The following is a 21394-nucleotide window of genomic DNA, read 5'->3' as shown; positions in this document are numbered from 1 at the left end:
GATGTTTACTAAATTCTTGTAGATCAGAAATGGTGAGCTAGAGTCAAGATTTGCTATAAAATTACCACCATGAAGTTGGAACCTGTTTCCTCCTTCTGCAAGCCTTGACCACCCTCTCCTTCCTTGTCCCTCAATTTCACCAATTTCATTACCTCCTCTCTCCAATTTTCCTCTCCCTTACCCCTCCTTGCATTTCTTCCTATGCCTATTTGCGACTACATTAATTATTTTCCTGATACCCATTCATCAAAACTGAACCCTTTTGGAAGTCTTCCTGACCCTCCTTTCCAAGTCTCACTTCATCTTGAAGTCAGCACTGAAGTCACTCCATAAAAGACTCACATTTTCTCTGCACATTCTTCACCCTCTACACAGTATTCACTGAGTAGATTGTAGTCTCAAATGTTCCTCCTCCCAGTCCTTTACATGGTAGCCCTCATCTCACTACTTCAGACTGTGACTGTATTTGGAGATGGGGTCTTTAGTGAGGGAACTGAGGTAAAATGAGATCTAGTACTAGTACAGTGTAAGAGGGATCCTTATTACAAGGGGTGGCTAAGACACAATCACACATAGAAGGTGATCATGTGAGGGTATAGGAAGAAGTCTGTCATCTACAAGCCAAGGAGAGAGATCTCAGGAAGGAACCAGCCTTTTCAACATCTTGAGTTTCAACTTTGAAAAGTACAAGATTGTAGTGGTATTTGCTCTGCCCATGACCTTAGGCTGTACACCTGAAGGAGGCAGTGCTTCTTGCTGTTGTATGTGACCTCTTAAAAGGAAAGGGAGAGGGGTCATGAGGTCCCTTTCCCCTGCTTCCTACTTCCTGGTGTGATAAGACAGCCAGGTGGATTCGCTCCCAGTCAGAACAGAGGATGACTTCAGCTGTCTACTAGGTTCTGTATTCGTGAGTGTATTTCCTCGATTTATACCCAAATAAATTCCCCCAATACTGCTTTAAAAAAAGGAAACAGGGCCACGTGACCCCTCTCCATTTCATTTTAAGAGGTCACATACAATGGCAAGAAGTACCACCTCCTTCGGGCCATATAGCCCAAGGTCATGGGCAGAGCAAATACCACTACACAAGACAATATATTTTTCTGTTCAAGTCACTGTACCCTGGGGCTTTTCTCTGATATACCAAAGTCATATATCCTGTATTGTTTAGTGATGCTATATGCCAGAATGTAGCTGGAGTTATTTCCTGGTCCTGCCTGGCCCACAGTCAGGACAAATCTCTCTCACCCACCAATCCTGCAGCTGCTAGGACCCAAATAAACACACAGAGGTTTATATTACTTATAAACTGTATGGCCATGGCAGGCTTCTTGTTATCTAGTTCTTATATCTTAAATTAACCCATTTCTATGAATCTATACCTTGTCACATGGCTTGTGACTTACCAGTATCTTATATCATGTTTCTCATGGTGGCAGCTGGCAGTGTCTCTCTCTGCTTCAGCCTTCCACTTCCCAGAATTCTCTTTTCTGCTTGTCCTGCCTATACTTCCTGCCTGGCTACTGGCCAATCAGCACTTTATTTATTAACCAATTAGAGCAACACATTCAGAGCACAGAGAACATCGCACAGCACCAGGTTCTGTTCCAGGACCTAGGAATAGAGATGACAATAAACCAAACACAAACTACTACCTCACGGACATTAGACAACCCCCTCCCCAGAAAGTCAAAGATGTAAGATAGTGAGTGATAACTGGCATTATGGAGAAAAATGAAGCAGAGTAAGGTAGTCAGGGAGGTCTCTACTGAGAACATACCCTTATTTCTGAAACCTGAAGGATGTGAGGAACTATTTTGTTCTGGATAGACAGATGTACAAATGTAACTCCAAAGCAGAATTTCATCTATTATTTTCTAAGGTAGGCCAGGAATCATGCAAGGCCTCCCAGACCATCACCAGGGATGTTGACTGTTAGTTAAAATGATGAAGAAAGAAACTGAGGGCTCTCAATCAAGGAGCACCTGTGATCTCAGCATATTAGAGATTGTGACAGGAGTATAACAAATACTTCAAGACTGCCTTGGATATCAAACAAACAAAATACAAGGAAAACCAAATGAACTTCTGATGGTCAAAAATGGCAACTTTAAGAGTGAGGAGGCTGGTAATAGACTTGAGAAATCCTATAACAAAGTCAAATCGCAGTAGCTTCCCAGAAGCCCTTGATCCTGTCCCTTCTGCCTAGAATTAGTCAGTTCAAGGTATCTCACAGATGTGTCTCATGAGCCCCAACGAAGAACAGGTATGCTCATGATGATGAGAACAGAGCAATAGGCCAAGAATACTGAAGACTTTGCCTTCAGGGCTGTCACAACAAAGAAGACAGATGACACATTAGTAAATTAGCATAGTATAGATCAGATCCCATAAAAATCTAAGGTGAGAACAGTTTCATGATCTACCAATTAAGCTGAGCTGCCAGTTGAGTGTAGATGTAACCAACAGTCTTATTAAATAAGAAACACAGAGCCGATTCAGAGAAGAAAGCCAAGAGGTCAGAACTAAGAGCCTCACCCTTCCTGCTTAGTGATCCTCTTCAGCTGAGAGAGAGCTCTCCGAAAAGGAACTACTCCTATGTGTATGTCTTTATATACTCTAGCTGTTCTGCCTTCTCATTGGTTGTAAAGCCAAACATGTGACTGCCTCGTCACTGCCTGTATGTACTGCCCTCCAGGTCCTTAAAGGCGTGTGCCGTCACCGCCACGCTCTTGCTATGGCTCTAAAAGCTCTGACCCCCAGGCAACTTTATTTATTTACATACAATTAAAATCACATTTCAGTACAAGTAAAATACCACCACAAGTTGAGATGTGATGCAGTGCTTGTTTTTCTACGTAGAATACAACAGCCTTTGATTTTTATCATCACATTTCTGTCCATTTCATTCCTTTAAAGTAAACTGCAGGCAGAATAAAGTGGTGAAAGTACACTTGCTCACATTTCATCTCTGCTAAATCACTTTTGAACTCACACCTGTCTACATCCTATATATTTTTAGGAGTCTCTTCTTTAATGGTGACCCTCACCCTACAGGAACAGCATTGTCACATGAAACTCACCCTCACTTCAGAGCCTGACACACACACAATGAGAATGGGAAAGTGTGAAGTCAATGTAGAATACATATTTCTTAGGATCATGGACCTGTGGTAATGTGGTGGAACTAGGGACCTGGGATATACATATGAGCTCATTGTGTCTAGAGCTGAGGTTACCATGAGAAAAGGGCAGGAAATGAGCTCAACAAATCCACCTCATCAGGTGCCTCTGCTGTAGACTTTTGATTTTTGTTCTGATGTCCTATCTACAGAATAGCATTACCTTCTCCATTCTGTCTTAACACTTGTTTCCTTTTCTCCAGAACATTAACCATTTTGACATTTTTATCATCTGTTCATATCAGATTGTTAATTCTATGAGCACAGGAACTGACATGTCTGTCTGCTGCAGCTTCTTTCTGACTTTTTCTTCTCATTTTCTATCTCATAGCCTAAGACCTATATATGTTTTGAAATAGATATTCACAATCATTCTACCCAAAGCAAACTATTTAAATGCTTATATATTGTTTCATTTTTAATATTCAAAGCCAATTTAATAACAATTAATATGTTGTATTTTTATTTCTTTTTCTCTCATTTAAAAAGACACAGAACTGGAGACACAATTCATTTGGTAGAGTATTTCCTAGTATGCCAGAAAACCTGAGCTCCATCTCTAGAACCCTGTAAAGCAAATATAGTAGAACAAGCCTTTAATCCTAGCACTCAAGAGGTAGAGAAAGGAAGATCAGAAGTTGAAGGTTATCCTTACCTATATAATAAATTGAACTGGGGGCCTGGGATACATAAGACCACGTCTCAAAACAAGCAAATACATAAATAGTCACAAAATACATGTTAGAAAAATATTCAGCTGGGCGGTGGTGGCACATGCCTTTAATCCCAGCACTCGGGAGGCAGAGGCAGGCAGATCTCTATGAGTTCAAGGCCAGCCTGGTCTACAGAGCTAGTTCTAGGAGAGTTAAAGCTGTTACACAGAAAAACCCTGTCTCAAAAAACCAACCAAAAAAAAAGAAAGAAAGAAAAGAAAAATATTCAGTTGAAGGCCATGCTCAGCACTTCCTAGTTGCCTATAGTTCTTTGTCTAGTGTTGGGGCCCCACAAGCTTTCCCTCTTCCATATTAGCATGTCCATTGATACTATCAATGTTCAGATCTTGTTTAGGTAGCCATGTTGATAAGACTCCATGGGTATCTGCATTTCCAGGGAACATCACCCAATTGGTTATCCAATACCAAGTTGTTAATCCTGAGATCATGTATATAATATTGCATGATTGAGAAAGTTGTGTTGATGTGTTTAGGAATACACACACACACACACACACACACACACACACACACACACACACATATATATATGTACACAATTAAAGAAAAAGAGGCTGCGAATTTGAGAGAGAGCAAGGGAGGTACATGGGAAGGGTTGGAGGGAGGAAAGGGAAGGAGGAAATGATGTAATTATAATTTTAAAAAATTATTAAAATATTCAGGTGAAATATTTATATCACATAGCATTAAGTATCATCCAAGCCAGCATGATGAGGAAGAGGGTAAAGTTGCTTGCTACATAGGCCTGAAGACCTGAGTTCAATCCCTGGAGCCCATATGAATATGGAAGGAGAGAATCAGAGTCACAAAATTGTCCTGTGACCTACATATATGCACCATGGCATGCATGCTTGCACACACACATACACACACACACACACACACACACACACACACACACACACACACACGCACACACACACACACACACACACATACCATATCCACATGCAAGAATAAAATGAATTTTAAAAAACCTCCCCATGACATATAATCTGATAAAAACAAACCCTGTGATATGTTGGTTTCTATTACTTGATATGTTTTTTCAACACACATATATTTTTCATACAAACACACAAAAATGGAATTATAAATGATTTGTTCTCTTAATATTATCTTTATGATTTCATGGGTGACTTTTTGTTGATTAAGTACAGAGTATATACTTACTTGCTTTGGGGAAGGGTTAATCTGGCCATTGTATAATAGCCCTGAAAGATAAATCTTTCCCTAATGTGGAAATCCTGGAATCATTGCATACTAATCCAACATTGTGATAATGCACCTTTGACATGTCAAGTTTGGGAAAAATGCACAAAAGAAACTAGGGATCTCTAAAGTTCTTCTACAGTTTATACTTCCACTAGCCTCCAGTAGCTTTCTAATTAGACTTAAGGTCCACTCTACAGAAAAACAAACAAAAATAATAGTGGTGGATTTTTCCTTAGGTCCTACAACCTCCTGTTCCGTGGGTTCTTGGCCAGGTTAAGAATTCCAGGCACAAGTTTAGTATCAAACTGTCTTAACTGCACTCATACCCACAGATAAGTGCAGCTCCCAGTGTAGCTAGAGTTTTCCTGCCTGGCCCACAGTCAGGACAAATCTCTGCCACCCGCCAGTCCCAAGCCGCTTAAACCCGATCAAATAAACACAGAGACTTATATTGGTTACAAACTGTATGGCCGTGGCAGGCTTCTTGCTAACTGTTCTTACAGCTTAAATTAAACCATTTCTATTAATCTATACCTTGCCACGTGGCTTGTGGCTTACCGGTACTTTACATCTTCCTTATCCTGATGGCTGCTGGCAGTGTCTCTCTGACTCAGCCTTCTACTTCCCAGCTCTATTCTCCTCCTTGTCCCGCCTATACTTCCTGCCTGGCCACTGACCAATCAGTGATTTATTTATTGACCAATCAGCAACACATTTGACATACAGAACATCCCACAGCATCCCAGCCCTCATCACAGAGGCTTCTTTTTGCAGTGAACTATGACAGTTAATACAGAAGGTTCTCTGATGAGAACTGAGAAGTGCATTAATATATGGGAGCATCTGTGAAGAGGAGGTGGAAAGGTTGTAGGAACTAGAGGTCAGAAAAGGCTTCTGTGAAACAGTGTCTCCTGGACATGACAGGACCTTTGCACTGTGAATGTAACCAGCTGTGGTTGCCAGGCACTGTTCTTTTTTTTTTTTTATTTTTATTTTGCAGTACAATTCAGTTCTACATATCAGCCCCGGATTCCCTTGTTCTCCCCCCTCCGGTCCCCCTCCCCTTCCCCCCAGCACACCCCTGTTCCCACCTCCTTCAGGGCAAAACCTCTCCCGCAGACTGAGATCAACCTGGTAGACTCAGTCCAGACAGGTCCAGTCCCCTCCTCCCAGGCCGAGCCAAGCGACGCTGTATAAGCCCCAGGTTTCAAACAGCCAACTCATGCAATGAGCACAGGACCCAGTCCCACTGCTTGGGTGCCTCTCAAACAGATCAAGCCAATCAACTGTCTCACCCACTCAGAGGGCCTGATCCAGTTGGTGACCCCTCAGTCATTGGTTCATAGTTCGTGTGTTTCCATTCGTTTGGCTATTTGTCCCTGTGCTTAATCCAACCTTGGTCTCAACAATTCTCGCTCATATAAACCCTCCTCATTCTCGCTAATTGGACTCCCAGACCTCCACCCAGGGCCTAGCCATGGATCTCTGCATTCAGATCCCTCAGTAGTTGGATGGGGTTTCTAGCACGACAATTTGGGTGTTTGGCCATCCCATCCCAGGAGTAGGTCAGTTCGGGCTGTATCTCGACCATTGCCAGCAGTCTGTTGTGGGGGTATCTTTGTGGATTTCTGTGGGCCTCTCTAGCACTTTGCTTCTTCCTATTCTCATGTGGTCTTCATTTACCATGGTCTCCTATTCCTTGTTCTCCCTCTCTGTTCTTGATCCAGCTGGGATCTCCTGCTTCGCCAAGCTCTCTTTCCCTTGACCCTCACCCTTCATTACCCCCACTCATGTCCAGGCTGTTCATGTAGATCTCATCCATTTCTCCATCATTGGGTTATCCCCGTGTCTTTCTTGGGGTCCTGTTTTCCAGGTAGCCTCCCTGGTGATGTGAGTAGTAGTCCAGTCATCCTTGTTCCACATCTAGTATCCACTTATGAGTGAGTACATACCATGTTTGTCTTTCTGAGTCTGGGTTACCTCACTCAGGATGATTTTTTCTAGGTCCATCCATTTGCCTGCAAACCTCATGACGTCATTGTTTTTCTCTGCTGAGTAGTATTCCATTGTGTATATGTACCACATTTTGTTTATCCATTCTTCAGTTGAAGGGCATCTAGGTTGTTTCCATGTTCTGGCTATTACAAACATTGCTGATATGAACATAGCTGAACACGTACTCTTATGGTATGATTGACCATTCCTTGGGTATATGCTTTGGAATAATTTCTGTGACTCAATGTACATGGACTTGAGCATTCTATACTAAAAAGTTTCCAATCTTGTGAGCAGTGCTGATCTGTTTTTTTGACACACATTTAGCACAAACATTACTGATAATGAGAAGAAAGGGAGGGAGGAAGGGAGAGAGGGAGGGAGGGAGGGATAATGGGATAATGAAGGAAAAGAAAAGAAAGGAAGGAAGGCTCTGACTCCCTCTTCTGACTTCCTTGGGCACCAGAAATGTGTGTGGTACACAGACATGCATTCAATCAACAACACATCAAAGGGAATAAGTGGATCCAGTGGTGAATGTACAACTGTCTTCTTTCAAAAATTCTTAACTGGGAACTGCTCACCATTTCATGAACTTTGAAACATTGGACAGTCATTCAGCTTATTGGGTTCATTTCACTCTTACAGAAAAGGTTTTTGTTTTTGTTTTGTTTTGTTTTTTGAAGGCAAGTATAATACTTTCTATGGAGGTAAGTATAATACTTTCATAAGCAGTCCCCTATTGAATAATTAGGCAACTACTCCATATAAAATAGAAGACATAGTAATTATTTCTCTGAAATTCAGCTGTCAACACTTCTAATATAGCTGTTATTTAAAACCTGTGAGGATTGCAGTTTTCAGGTTTCAGCTTTCAGGATTATAACATCCAGGATTCTTAATCTTTCTGGACTATAAAGTTTGGGATTTTGATCTTTAGAGGATGTGAGACTAGGAACTTGGATCTTTCCAGATTTCAACATCTAGCATGATGGATTCACCAGTTTCTTCCTACGCCAGCAGCCTGCTGAAGCCATGAGGTTTTGTCGAGCTGTTATGAACTTGAGAGCCATAAGCACTCTCAGCTCTTGCTCCCAGTGATTTCTACAGTAACAAAAGAATCACCGAAGTTCAAGGTCTGCCTGATCTACATAACAAATTTCTGCCTGACCAGGACTATACAATAAGAACTTGTCTTAAACATCATATATATCCCTCTCCTACCGAGCTCTTAATGTACCTTTGTATTTTTCCAAGTCTTATTTAAACTCCTTCAACAAATTTTGTAGTTTTAAAATATTTTCTATATAATTGGCATATATATATATATATATTTATGTTTGTTACAGTTGTGAATGAGATTGCTTACCATTTTAGCTATCTCTGGTTTATGAGAAACGTGCTTTTTTTTGTAAAAATTAATCTACAGGCATAAACCTTGTTAAAATATTTATTAGTCAACTTTGGTTATTGAAACTATGATCACAGAATCAGCAAATAATTACAAAGTTCCTCATTCCTACTACAAGATCATGTATACATATAATTTAATACTACTAATAAAATTAAAAATATTTTATTGAATGAGTCTAGTTATTTTAAAGATTTTGTTTTTGTTCTTACAATTTTTGTTTAATAGTCTGTATTCATTGTATATACTATTATACTATACAAGAATATTTTCATATAAGTATGCACTGAACCTTGAGCATATCTCCCCTATTTGAAAGATTTTTGAAATGGTTATAAACTATTTCTTTGTATGGAGACTTCATATTTTCCAGGCACAGAAAATATACATTTCTGTCTTAAAACTGGAAAATGGATCCCTTGGATAAAACTTCCTAAGTTAAATAATCTAGTTTTTTCCTTATTGACTTTTCATATTTTTTTTTTTTTTTGCACATATGTTACACCCTTCTTTGACTTTCTTCGTTTTCTTTTTTTGGTATATTTTCATTAGTTATTGTGGTGGTATTGTGTTCCCCAAAATATTGTGTACCTTAATAAACTTACCTGGGGTCAGAGAACAGAAAAGCCACAAGATACTTAGGCTAGAAAATGTTAGCACACGCCTTTAATCCTAGCATTCCAGAGACAGAAATCTCTCTGGATCTCTGTGAGCTCAAGGCCACATTGGAAATACCAGGAGGGTGACACACACCTTTAATCCCAGAAAGTGAACCTTTAATCCCAGGGAGTGGTAGTAGAAAGCAGAAAGATATATGAGGCGTGAAGACAAGAAACAAGAAGCATTTTGACCTGGTTAGGCATTTAGCTGGTTAGGCATTTGGCTGGTTAAGCATTTGGCTGGTTAAGCGTTCAGGATTTCGAGCAGCAGTTCAGCTGAGAGCCATTGGGATGAGGACACAGAAGCTTCCAGTCTGAGGAAACAAGACCAGCTGAGAAGTTGGCCAGGTGAGGTTAGCTGTGGTTTGTTCTGTCTCTATGATCTTCCAGTGTTCAACCCAATACCTGGCTCAGGTTTGATTTTATTAATAAGATTCTCTAAGATTCATGCTACAAGTTATTTTATTGTAGATAAATGCATTGCTTTGTTTTTCCATGGTGAGTTTCTACATTTGTATTAAAAATAGCAAGTCCTATCTTTCCATTCAAGGATTTGAAAGATGTTTGCTAACTGCCTTTACAGTTGGAGAAAACAGACAATTCAAAGACATACCAACTCAAAGAGCAAGACAGCTTCACAGTGCTTTCAAAGCTCCCGGGCCTTCGCTGAAATGTTCCCTCTAATGTCCACCTCACTTCTTTACCTTGTGATATTGATATTGAGTCCAAATCCAGGAAAAGCTCACCAAAGCTAGCTGGAAATGACCTTTCCATCATGTTTACCTTCACTTTAAAGCTACTGCATGCTTCCATTAGAGTTTTATGACTTTCTGTTTATTTATTTATTTTTTAAGAAACATGTAATGGTCATCTGTCTATTTTGTTCTCTGAGATCTAGAGAGAGGAAAGACCAATCTCTTTTTTTACTTTATAACACTTTTAGTTCAGAGTGCAGTGATACACTAAATAGTCAGAAATGCTTAAGTGCATTTATTCATTTATTTATTAAAAACCAAAATATATGTGCAAACTGATATGCTATTATGTGCTTAGGATATTTTTTGATCAGGGAAGGAACTATACTTAAAATAATGTAGTAAAATTTGAACAAGAAACAAGAGGCACACATACTGGAAATGATGCACATTAAAACTTTGCCAGTTTTTTCAAAATTATATGATTGCCTTCTTATATGATATATTATATGATAAATAAATTAAGAAAATTTTTAGTAAGATTAGATGTATTTAAACCATTTTTTAAAAATAACACCTTTCTTATGTATTATCAATATCCAGTTAGTATGATGCAATGCTATGGAGAGTCTCAGACAAGAGAGTGCTATGACAGGCTTTATGGATATCACTTTGGTGCTATATAGACAGTGGGACTATAATACTCATAAAAGAAAGTAAGAAGACAAATTTCAAAAGTGACAAAAGTTGCTGGGCATGGTAGCACATGCCTTTAATTCCAGTTGTCCAGAAGAGGCAGAGGTATGTGGATCTTTGTGAATTCCAGGCCAGCCTGGTCTATATAGTGAATTCCAGGCCAGCCAGGGTTATACAGTGACACACTGTCTGAAAGAAATGTTGTAAAAACAACAGCAACATATGTGAAGGATAATGATGGTTCTTTGGAGATACAGTACAGAAGGATTCCAGATGAAATTTGGAGCTAGAGCCAAAAGGATGTGCCCTTTGGTTGGCTGTTGGGAGTTGAGGAAAAGGAAGTAGCCAGCGATATCCTAGGTATGTTATTTTTCTCGAGTTACCTAAGCGAGTGCCACCAACTGAGTATCTGTATTTGTTAGTTTGGGTCATTGTAATAAAATACCATAGACTGAGTGATTTAAACAATAGTAATGTGCTTTTGAGAAACTGCTGAAAGCCAGAATTCCATGGTCATGGTGTCTACAAACATCATTCCTGATTAGGATTTGTAGCCAGCACCACATTACTGTACTAACGTGGCTTTCTTCTGTGCACATCCTACTTACTGCATTAGGGCCCCTTTCTTCTGACATCACTTAACTTTAACTACCTCCTCAAAGATCCTGTTCTAAATACAGTAGCATTGGAAGTTACAGTTTTGACATATAAAAGGGAGTTTCACAATTTACTCTGTGATAGTGGCTTTGTGCGAGAGGAATGTGTTGTGTTGCAGTTCTAAAGATTAGCCTTAGATCATGGTTTCCATCAGGTTGATTGTTCTGAGGGTGTAAGAGATACTCCACTCTATGCTTCTTCCCACAATTTGTAATTTGCCTCTTTTAACATAATTTTTACTGATTCTTTGAGAATTTAATAACATGCACCCCAATCCCACTCCTTTCCCAGTCCCTCCACATCTGTGCCTCACCCTTCTTGCATCTCCCACAAAAGAAAATTTTTAAAAAATTAATTAAAAACAAAAACCCCACTTTGCTCCTCCATCTTTCTCACCTCTCAAACACCTAATTCACAAGTCCTGATTTATGTGTTATTCTGAATATTGTGAGAAAAATCTCATGATTTTCTGTGCAAGATGGGAATGATCCCTTTGTCCATCATATTTACATTGTCCATGCTACCTGCCAAAGCAACAGGAATGGTGACACAAAGAGGCATTGGGGAATAGAACATGGAAGGACAGATCAATGCTGTATTGCATAGCAACATTTCAGGAACATAGGATGACATATCACACACACACACACACACACACACACACACACTTATACTTAAATAAATGAAATAAATCTTATAACGCAAAGAAAAGGGGTGTGTGTGTGTGTGTGTGTGTGTGTGTGTGTGTGTGTGTGTGTGTGTGTGCATGCATACAGATGTGAGAGTATACCCTAGAAAAGAGTGTCAGTTTCCCTGGGGCTAGAATTACAGGCAGCTATGAGCCTCTCAATATGGGTGATAGGAACTGAACTTGCTCCATTTTCTGTTGTTGATAACAAAATACCACCAAGCGTAAGTTACAAAGAAAATGTCTGATTCTGGCCACATTTTTTATGCAAAGGTGAGGAAATGAATGCTGACCTTGCTGTCAGAGTCTCAAGGCAGTGAAGGGATGAATTGGTAAGAGGTGGGGAGTGGTCACATTTGAACATATTCACACTGTGTCTCTTCCTTATAAAATCATAATATTCATGAGCAGTTTGAACCCTGATGAGTCCCTTCACCTAAACACCATATTCAGATTAGGCTTACATCCTTTATACTTCATAATGTGAAATAAATTTCAACAAAATGAAGCTTTGGGGACAGCAAAACCATATTGACTCCATAGCAACTACTGTCAAAGATTTCATGAATATGCTGTGTGTCTTCAGGAATTACACTATGGATAGAGGAATGATGTAGAGATAAAGTGGCCTGATTTTCAAATAAGGCAACATTCCCACATACTGGCACTTAGTATTTTACACAGGCATGTTGTGAAGATACTAGTAAACCCACAACACCACATTTCTAGTTAATGTGACTAGAAAGATGGCAGTTCTATCCACTGAAAAATGCAGGATAATGGCAGGTGTTGAAGTTTGCTTCCATGCAGATTAGAACTTGAAAGGCCATGCAGATATTTATATTTTAGGGTTAAAATGTAAGTGGCTACAAGTATTTGTCTTTATTAAGTAAAAATTATGTGTGTGTGTGTGTGTGTGTGTGTGTGTGTGTGTGTGTGTGTGTGTGGTGATATTTTATTTGTGCTGAAATGTGATTTTATTTGTATGTTAATAAATAAAGTTGTCTGGGGATCAGAACAGTATAGACAGGCAGTGACGAGAAAGTCATGTGGTTGGGTTTAGAGCCAATGAGAAGGCAGAACAGAAAGTCAATAAAAATACAGACACACAGGAAGTAGGTCTCTTTCTCAGGGGAAGGATGGCAGTGGCAGCGAGTGGTAAGAAGGTGGTCTTAGTTCTTGACTACTGCTCTCTGATCTCGGGGCTTTTCACTCTGCATTTGGCTCTGTGTTTTTTATTTAATAAGACCATTTAGAATTACATCTACGTGTGTGTGTGTGTGTGTGTGTGTGTGTGTGTGTGTGTGTGTGTGTGTAAGAGAGCTCAACTAGGGTGTAAAATAATATAGCTAAATCTAAGTTCCCAGTCCTTCAGTATTGAGATGTGTCTCACAAGCATCTCCTTGTTGCTCTTCCTTGCTGACTGTTCCTCTCAATGAAGAACCCAGAGGAGGGAATGGTTGGCAAATGAATCAGCATTGCCAAGGGCCATAAAACATGGGAGTGAGAAGGAGATTAGGCAACCTACTAATTTTCAATCTCTCTGACAAGAGCTGGTTCCATGGAGTGGTAGGCACCAAGGTAGCACATGTGTTTTGAGTATTCTTGGCAGGGAGACAGAAGTGGATGAAGACAAGGGCTTAGAAATGGAGCAGGAACCTGTGGTGCTTGCTTGAGGGGAACACACAGAAGTCAAGGAATAATATATTTTAAGGTGGGGGATATTAACACCAAGCTTGCATGCTTATGGGATTGGTGAAGTAGAAAGGGGGATTTCATGATGCTGCAGGGGGAGTTATAAATGGATGGAGTGAGATCTGATCCAGAACATAGATAACGGTATCACTGTTAGGAAGGAAACTTCTATTTTAGCATGAGGAAAGGTTGGGTACAGAGGAAGGGAAAAGAATCCCCACTGAAGAGATTCTGAGGCAATTTCTGTTCCATCCTTCTGACTTCTAAATTGAATATAAGGAAGAGAAGCCATGGGAATCTGGAGAAGAAAGCAAACTGGCATGATACAAAACATGAACATCCTGAGCAGGGAAGAGTGTCTAGGTGACACTGCTGGAGCTTGTGAGCCTATAGGGTATGCAATTTGTTCATAAAATTTTGTGATTCTCTCTTGTCGTATGGAGACTCTGAGAGCAGAGAGATGGGTTCATCCAACATTGGCTACTTTCTTTCTGATCAACTGGAGCACAAGCAAGAAGGGGAAAGGAGGGACTATGGTAAGGGAACAGAATTCTGAAAAGGCTGAAAAGAGAACACACAGGAAATGTTAACAGAAGAGGTCACAAGAGAGGCAGCTGAAGAGCTGAAGAACTGCAATACCATAACTGTGCACTAGGGGGCAAAAGATGACAAGGAATGAGTCTGACCATGCCCCATCTGGCTTGGGGCTCTTATGTCTAGAGCATCTCTGGCCCTGCTGCCCCCTATAAGCATGCTCAGAACTTCAAGGTGCATGGAGATGCATACTAAGCTGGAGCCATTGCTGACACCACACAATGGCTGATGTGTGGTGTGGTGTGGTGTGCTGTGGTGTGGTGTGGTGTGGTAGTATGAGACCTGCATCACCCCTCCCCATGTTTATTTTTAAGGGGACTCTTTGACAGTAAAACTCAGGCCAGTTTCACGTTCCCAGAGCTGATGGTGGTCCACCCCCGCCCCTTTCTGGGAAAATTCCAAAGCACAGAGTCAAAATGACTGACCATTTAGTGGTGATTGACTCAGGGACAGCGTGACCTGACTCATAGGGTGGACTGTATAACTTCAGACAAAACAAAGTAAGACAAATAAGGATGAAAAAGAGAACAGAGACCTCCAAAAATAAACATAAACCAATCCGAGTTGTACCCGTGCCAAATCCCCAACCGGCCTGAAGGGCCTGTGGTTTTTGCCTTTAAAAAGCTAGCCTCACAAAGAAAGAGGAATTCCTCCCTGCCTCGCTGTGGAAAGTGCTTACGGACAAGTTCCCTGCCCGGTTTGTACTGTGTGCCTCCAATAAACCTTGCTGTTGCATTCTGGATATCCTTGGTCTTTGGTGGTCTCTCTGGGGGCGATTTGGGCATAACAGTAGGCAAGAAGAGCAAAAGAAACTATAAGCTTCAAGAAATAAGAAAAACCTTCTTCATTTACACCTGTCTTGGGCTCCTGGTCCATGTGTGGGTTTTGGGCAGGACTCCAAAACTAAAGTAACCATAGAAAACAGACACTGAGTTTTTGGGGGGCACCCCACACTGGGAAGTGGGTGTGAAGAAGAAACTTAATTTGTACACTGGCCTTAAAAAGCCATCAGACCTTTTCCCTGAGACTGGGACCATGATATGTAGCATCATGAGCTGGCCCAGACCTCAGGCACTCCTAAAATCAAATGTTCAGAGTCTTCCAAAAGTGTTCTTGTCAAAGGGGAACAATTAGCTAGCAAATCTTCCCTAATGTCTCATTGCCGGTCCTAAGATGAACATAGGTAGATGAGACAATGCAAACTCTACTGTGGTGATATTGTGTTCCCCAATATATTGTGCATCCTAATAAATTTATCTGGGGTCAGAGAACAGAACAGCCACTAGCCAGATATAGAGACCAGAAAATTGTGGCACACACACACCTTTAATCCTAGCATTCCTAAGGCAGAGATCCATCTGTATCTCTGTGAATGCAAAGCCACACTGGAAACAGTCAGGCATGGTGACACATGCCTTTAATCCCAGGAAGTTATGGCAGGAAGCAGGAAGGTATATTAAGGCATGAAAACCGGGAACTAGAAGCTGTTAAGATTTTAGGCTTTCAGCAGCAGTTCAGTTGAGATTCATTCCGGATGACGACTCAGAGGCTTCCAGTTTGAGGAAACAGAATTGGCTGAGAAGTTGGCGAGGTGAGGTTAGCTGTGGCCTGTTCTGACTGATCTTTTAGCATTCACCCCAATACCTGGCCCTGGGTTTGTTTTTCTTAATAAGACCTTTTAAGATTCATGTTACACTCTACTCCTCACTCTTGCCTTTATCTCCTCATTCATTTATTCTTTATCTGTTCCTTCATGCATCTCAGGAGAGGAGACAAATAGGCATGTTCTTGATCAGTGCCTTTAATTTTTTTAATTTTTTTTTTTATTTTTTATTTATTTATTTATTTATTTATTTATTTTTTGGTTTTTCGAGACAGGGTTTCTCTGTGTAGCTTTGCGCCTGTCCTGGAACTCACTTGGTAGCCCAGGCTGGCCTCGAACTCACAGAGATCCGCCTGGCTCTGCCTCCCGAGTGCTGGGATTAAAGGCATGCGCCACCACCGCCCAGCGATCAGTGCCTTTTAAACTTCCTAATGCTGTGACCCTTTAATACAGTTCCTCATATTTCAGTGACCCTAACCATAAAATTATTTTCATTGCTACTTCACAACTTTAATTTTGCTACTGCTATGAATCACAATGTAAATATCTGTGTTTTCCAATGATCTTAGGTGACCCCTGTGTAGATGTAACCAAATGTCTTATTACATGAGAAACACAGAACCAATACAAAGAAGAAAGCCAAGATGTCAGAGCTAAGAGCTAAAACCTTACCCTTCCTCCTGCGGTGGTCCTACCTCTCTGAAAGAAGAGCTACTTCCTGTGTTAAAGTCTTTATATAGACTTTCTGTTCTGCCTTCTCGTTGGTTGTAAACTCAATCACAGGACCGCCTCATCACTGCCTGTCTGTATAGACCTCCAGGTCTTCTATGGTTGGTATTCAGATTAAAGGCGTATGTATCCAATGCTGGCTGTATCCCTGAACACACAGAGAGTTACCTAGCTCTGCCTACCAAGTGCTGGGATTACAAGTATATGCCACCACCGCCCAGCTTTCCTATGGCTTGCTAATAGCTCTGACACCCGGGCAACTTTATTTATTAACATACAAATAACATTTTAATACAAATAAAATATCACCATATTTCCCATTTTCTATTTTAATAAAAAGGAAAAAGCTTATAACTAACATAAGAAAAACTATACACAAAAGTACAATAACTATATACAATATATACAAGTAATAAATACCTAAACAATGTATAGTCCATTTGTATTTGACAAATTAAGAGAAAATAATTCCATTATCTATCCTACTGTATCTAATTCACTTTTTATCCTAAGTAATCTTCAACTATAACTAACTAATCTTCCACTCCCTCAGAGACCCAAGAAGGAAATAATATTAGCTAACAAAAATAAAAACAGGAAGTACATGCAAGCAACGTCCAAAAAATTGTGAGTTGACAGAAACAGCCAGCTGCCTGGACAGTCAACTGAGGTTTCTCCACGGTGTTGGGGCATCATCTTCAGTCTATAGGCTTAGCGTATCTGACAGACTCATTTGTGAAGTAGGATGTACACAAGGTCAACAGTTCAACCTCACATTGGGTGAGAGCAGTCTACATACCAGAAACACCTGAATCCCACTAGTGTCATGTCATGATTCAGGATTTTAAATTCTGGAAATTGTTGATGTTTTTTTTAATTCAGCTGTCCATTCTTCTTGGCTACGTGTGTATGTGGCTTCATCTCAGCATCCCATTCTTCTCCACATCCCTCTATTAAATGCCAGTCTACTACTGAGAGGCGTGAGCTTAGTTACTCTTCAAGAATAACTGTTTCAGCTGCTGTTCCATTGCATATCAGAAGCCATCGGCCCATTGCCTGTTCAGCTGCCTTAGAAGAAAAGGGCACTGTACCTTTTTCGAATTGCGAAGGCCACTTCAGGGATGGTGCCATATTGTTCTCGCCTCAGACAATGCCTTTGGATAAAGCCACAACCACACTTGTTTTGGCAAGAATCAGTAGTCCTTTGTTTCGTGTCGTCTGTCCATTTTGTCCTGTTGTCAGCAGTTGATTTGAGGACACTTTGTTGTCCAGTGGCTAACTTTTGCCACAATGAAAGTTAACTCCATATGCAGTTTCTTCAATGCCCATATTCTCTCTGAAGTAGATTGGTACTGCCAGGAGCCGACATGTCTCATAGTCATACCAAAAAAGAAATATTTTCTAAGTTATTAAAACATTTTAAATGCTATATTCTGTAGATCTCTGAATGGGTTTGAAGATGACCTGTCTATCTAAAATATATCTGCTCAACCTTGAAAACATACCTAATATGACTACAAGTTTTATTATAATGTCTAACTACTAACTTTCATTTCTTTATATCCTAATAGTTGTTAATAATGACATTCAAGGATCACAAAATTGCATTACATTGTTAAATGAATGGTATAAGTACAATTAGAAATATACATATAGCATTTTCTAACAATATCAATTTCAACATATATAATTTGTATACAATATAAAACAATCCAATCCAATGTAAAGTATTTACATTTTTCTTTTCTTTCTTTCTATCTTTCTTTCATTCTTTCTTTCTTTCTTTCTTTCTTTCTTTCTTTCTTTCTTTCTTTCTTTCTTTCTTTCTTTCTTTCTTTTAAACAAGAACCTTAAATCTAATCTCCTTTGCTTAGCCCTTTTCCTAACCCTTGACAACAACTTGTAACCAACCACCCTAATCAATGAAAATTATCCCAGACCCAAAACCCATTAAAAGACCAAAAATAAAAAACACCCACCCCAACCACCTCTTTGGGAATGTGGGCGTCGTATTCTTAAAATTGCTTCCTGCTGGGTATGGCGAAGGTATCTTTATCCTGAAAAGAAAAATTTTAGGTTAATTGTCAAATTCTAGGAAAGGTAACTATATCCTTTGTTATCCAGTCTGTGTATAATGTCAAAGTTCGGGGTTTATCTCAAATTCTTATTCAAGTAGTCTTTGAGACTGGATCATTTCAGCTAGCCCTCTCAAAATTGGTCTGAGCACTTTGTAGTTCAAAGCTGATCTGTAGATGATGTTTGTCAGCTTAGTGATATTATTATTGTCCACGTGGAATTGTTGTTGTTGTGGGTCCCCATGCTCTTCCTGGAGATTTCAGTTGATGTTAGGCCTGGCCGTGATTTCCTGCAGAAAACTGATAAGAGACTCGAAAACAAAGACATATATATGCAGCTAATTGAAGCCTTTTTTCTTTCTAGAATTAGCTAGTACTCTATATGACCATTCATATCTTAACAAAGTTTAAAATGTATATGCTGTGGGATGGTCTGTATGTCAAATGTGTTGCTGGTTGGTCAATGAATAAATCACTGATTGGCAGTGGCCAGGCAGGAAGTATAGGCGGGATTGACAGAGAGGAGAATTGAGAGAACAGGAAGCTGGGTGGAGGAGACACTGCCAGCCGCCATCAGGATAAGGAAGATGTAAAGTACCAGTAAGCCACAAGCCACGTGGCAAGGTATAGATTAATTGAAATGGATTAATTTAAGCTGTAAGAACAGCTAGCAAGAAGCCTGCCACGGCCATACAGTTTGTAACCAATATAAGTCTCTGTGTTTACTTGATTGGGTTTGAGTGGCTTGGGACTGGCGGGTGAGAGAGATTTGCCCTGACTGTGGGCCAGGCAGGAAAACTCTAGCAACAAATGGCGTCCAACGTGGTGACAAGAGTTTCCACCTAAAAACTGAAAAAAGATTCTAAAACGGAGCTAAAAACAGTTCCTAATTGTCTCTCTCAAATGAGCGGCAGCTGCCGGTTTGAGCTACTGGCGGGTTCCTAGTGTGCGCGCTCGACCTGCAGTATGGCAGGAAGGAGGCCTCTACAAGTGGCACATTAAGCTGTGTGGTGGATTTAGCCTTTACTAGTACAAAACATAAAAAAGAGGTTTCTGGGCTACATGCTGCTTGGATAAAAGCATAGACCCACGATGGATCCCAGAGCTGGTGGTAAGCATACCGCCACCATGTTGGGAAGCTGAGGTGGGCGGAGCCAGCAGCCACAGCTGCTGCAGTTTAAGGCAATAGATTCACAATAAGACAGATTCAGATGTAATAGTTTAAAATGTGTGTAAAATATACGTAGGCTTGAAAGAGATAAAAAGGTGATATATACAGTTACAGAAACAAATACATAGTTTTAAAAAATAAAGTCTTTAAAGAGACAGTAAAATTAATATAAAAAATAAGCTCCGTAAAGATTGATATCACACAGAGAATCTGGATTGTGTTGTCTTTGGGATTCTTAACTACAGAGAGATATTTGATTGTAAAGGAAGCTGAGTTAAACCAATATGCATATTTTAAAGGTACCTTGACTTCAAAATTTGGATATAAGGATATTTTACTTTGGAAAGGAGACTCTGCTTTTGTTTCCACAGAAAGCCAGAGGCTATGGATTTGTTCCAGATTAAGACACATCAGGTTTGACCAGCCAAGACCACCTGAAAGGTCTCCGATGACACCATGGCCCAGATGATCCAACATCCAGAACCGTTTCAAGGCAACTGGCTCAGATGATACAGCCTCACGGACTACTCCATGTTCCTAAAATTTTCTTTGTTTCCCCAGAAGATACAGTGCCCCCCTCCAGCAGGAAGTAGTAAGAGAATCTACGCCCAAATTCCCAAATATACCAAGCTGACTTTAGAGATATGTAAAGGTTAAAACCTTCCTTTTTAAGAAAAGAAAGGGGGAAGTGCTGTGGGATGGTCTGTATGTCAAATGTGTTGCTGATTGGTCAATGAATAAATCACTGATTGGCAGTGGTCAGGCAGGAAGTATAGGCGGAAATAAGAGAGAGGAGAATTGAGAGAACAGGAAGCTGGGTGGAGGAGACATTGCCAGCCGCCATCAGGATAAGGAAGATGTAAAGTACCGGTAAGCCACAAGCCACGTGGCAAGGTATAGATTAATAGAAATGGATTAATTTAAGCTGTAAGAACAGTTAGCAAGAAGCCTGCCACGGCCATACAGTTTGTAACCAATATAAGTCTCTGTGTTTACTTGATCGGGTTTGAGCGGCTTGGGACTGGTGTGTGAGAGAGATTTGCCCTGACTGTGGGCCAGGCAGGAAAACTCTAGCAACAGTATATGTATATATATATGAATGTATATTAATCTTGTAATATTTGATATAAAATTCATACTTTAAGAAAAGTTTAAAGAATCAGAATAGAATCAAAAAGTTAAGATTAGTAATAGAATAGTCCCTTCATCAATTTGGCTTTTCTCCTGTCCCATAACAGAAGATGGCTCTTTTCTTCTGGCATGATACGGGGAGTTTGCATTTTCCTTTTAACAACATGCTTGAGTTTAAAGAAGGAGAGAGCCATTCTCCAACTCTAAAGTCAGCTTTAAATTTTAATTGAACTGGGACTATTAGAAGACCAATAGTGTTAAATCTTTAGGGAAAAGCAGAAACAAACATTTAGGAAGACATGAAATTTTTTAGATAATATATACCCATACGCTGTTTCACTCTGTTTCCTGGGATAGATGATTTGTCCCTTTTCTTCAGTTGTCTCATTTGTCCAGTGTTCTTCAGATTCCTTAACCTTCATTCTCCTAAAAGACAAAAACAAAAACCTTTCCCCAAGGTTTTT

Source organism: Peromyscus californicus, unplaced genomic scaffold (assembly GCF_007827085.1).
Source record: "Peromyscus californicus insignis strain IS unplaced genomic scaffold, ASM782708v3 Scaffold_10__1_contigs__length_136768540, whole genome shotgun sequence".
Taxonomy (NCBI): domain Eukaryota; kingdom Metazoa; phylum Chordata; class Mammalia; order Rodentia; family Cricetidae; genus Peromyscus; species Peromyscus californicus.
This window is presented reverse-complemented; position numbering follows the sequence as displayed.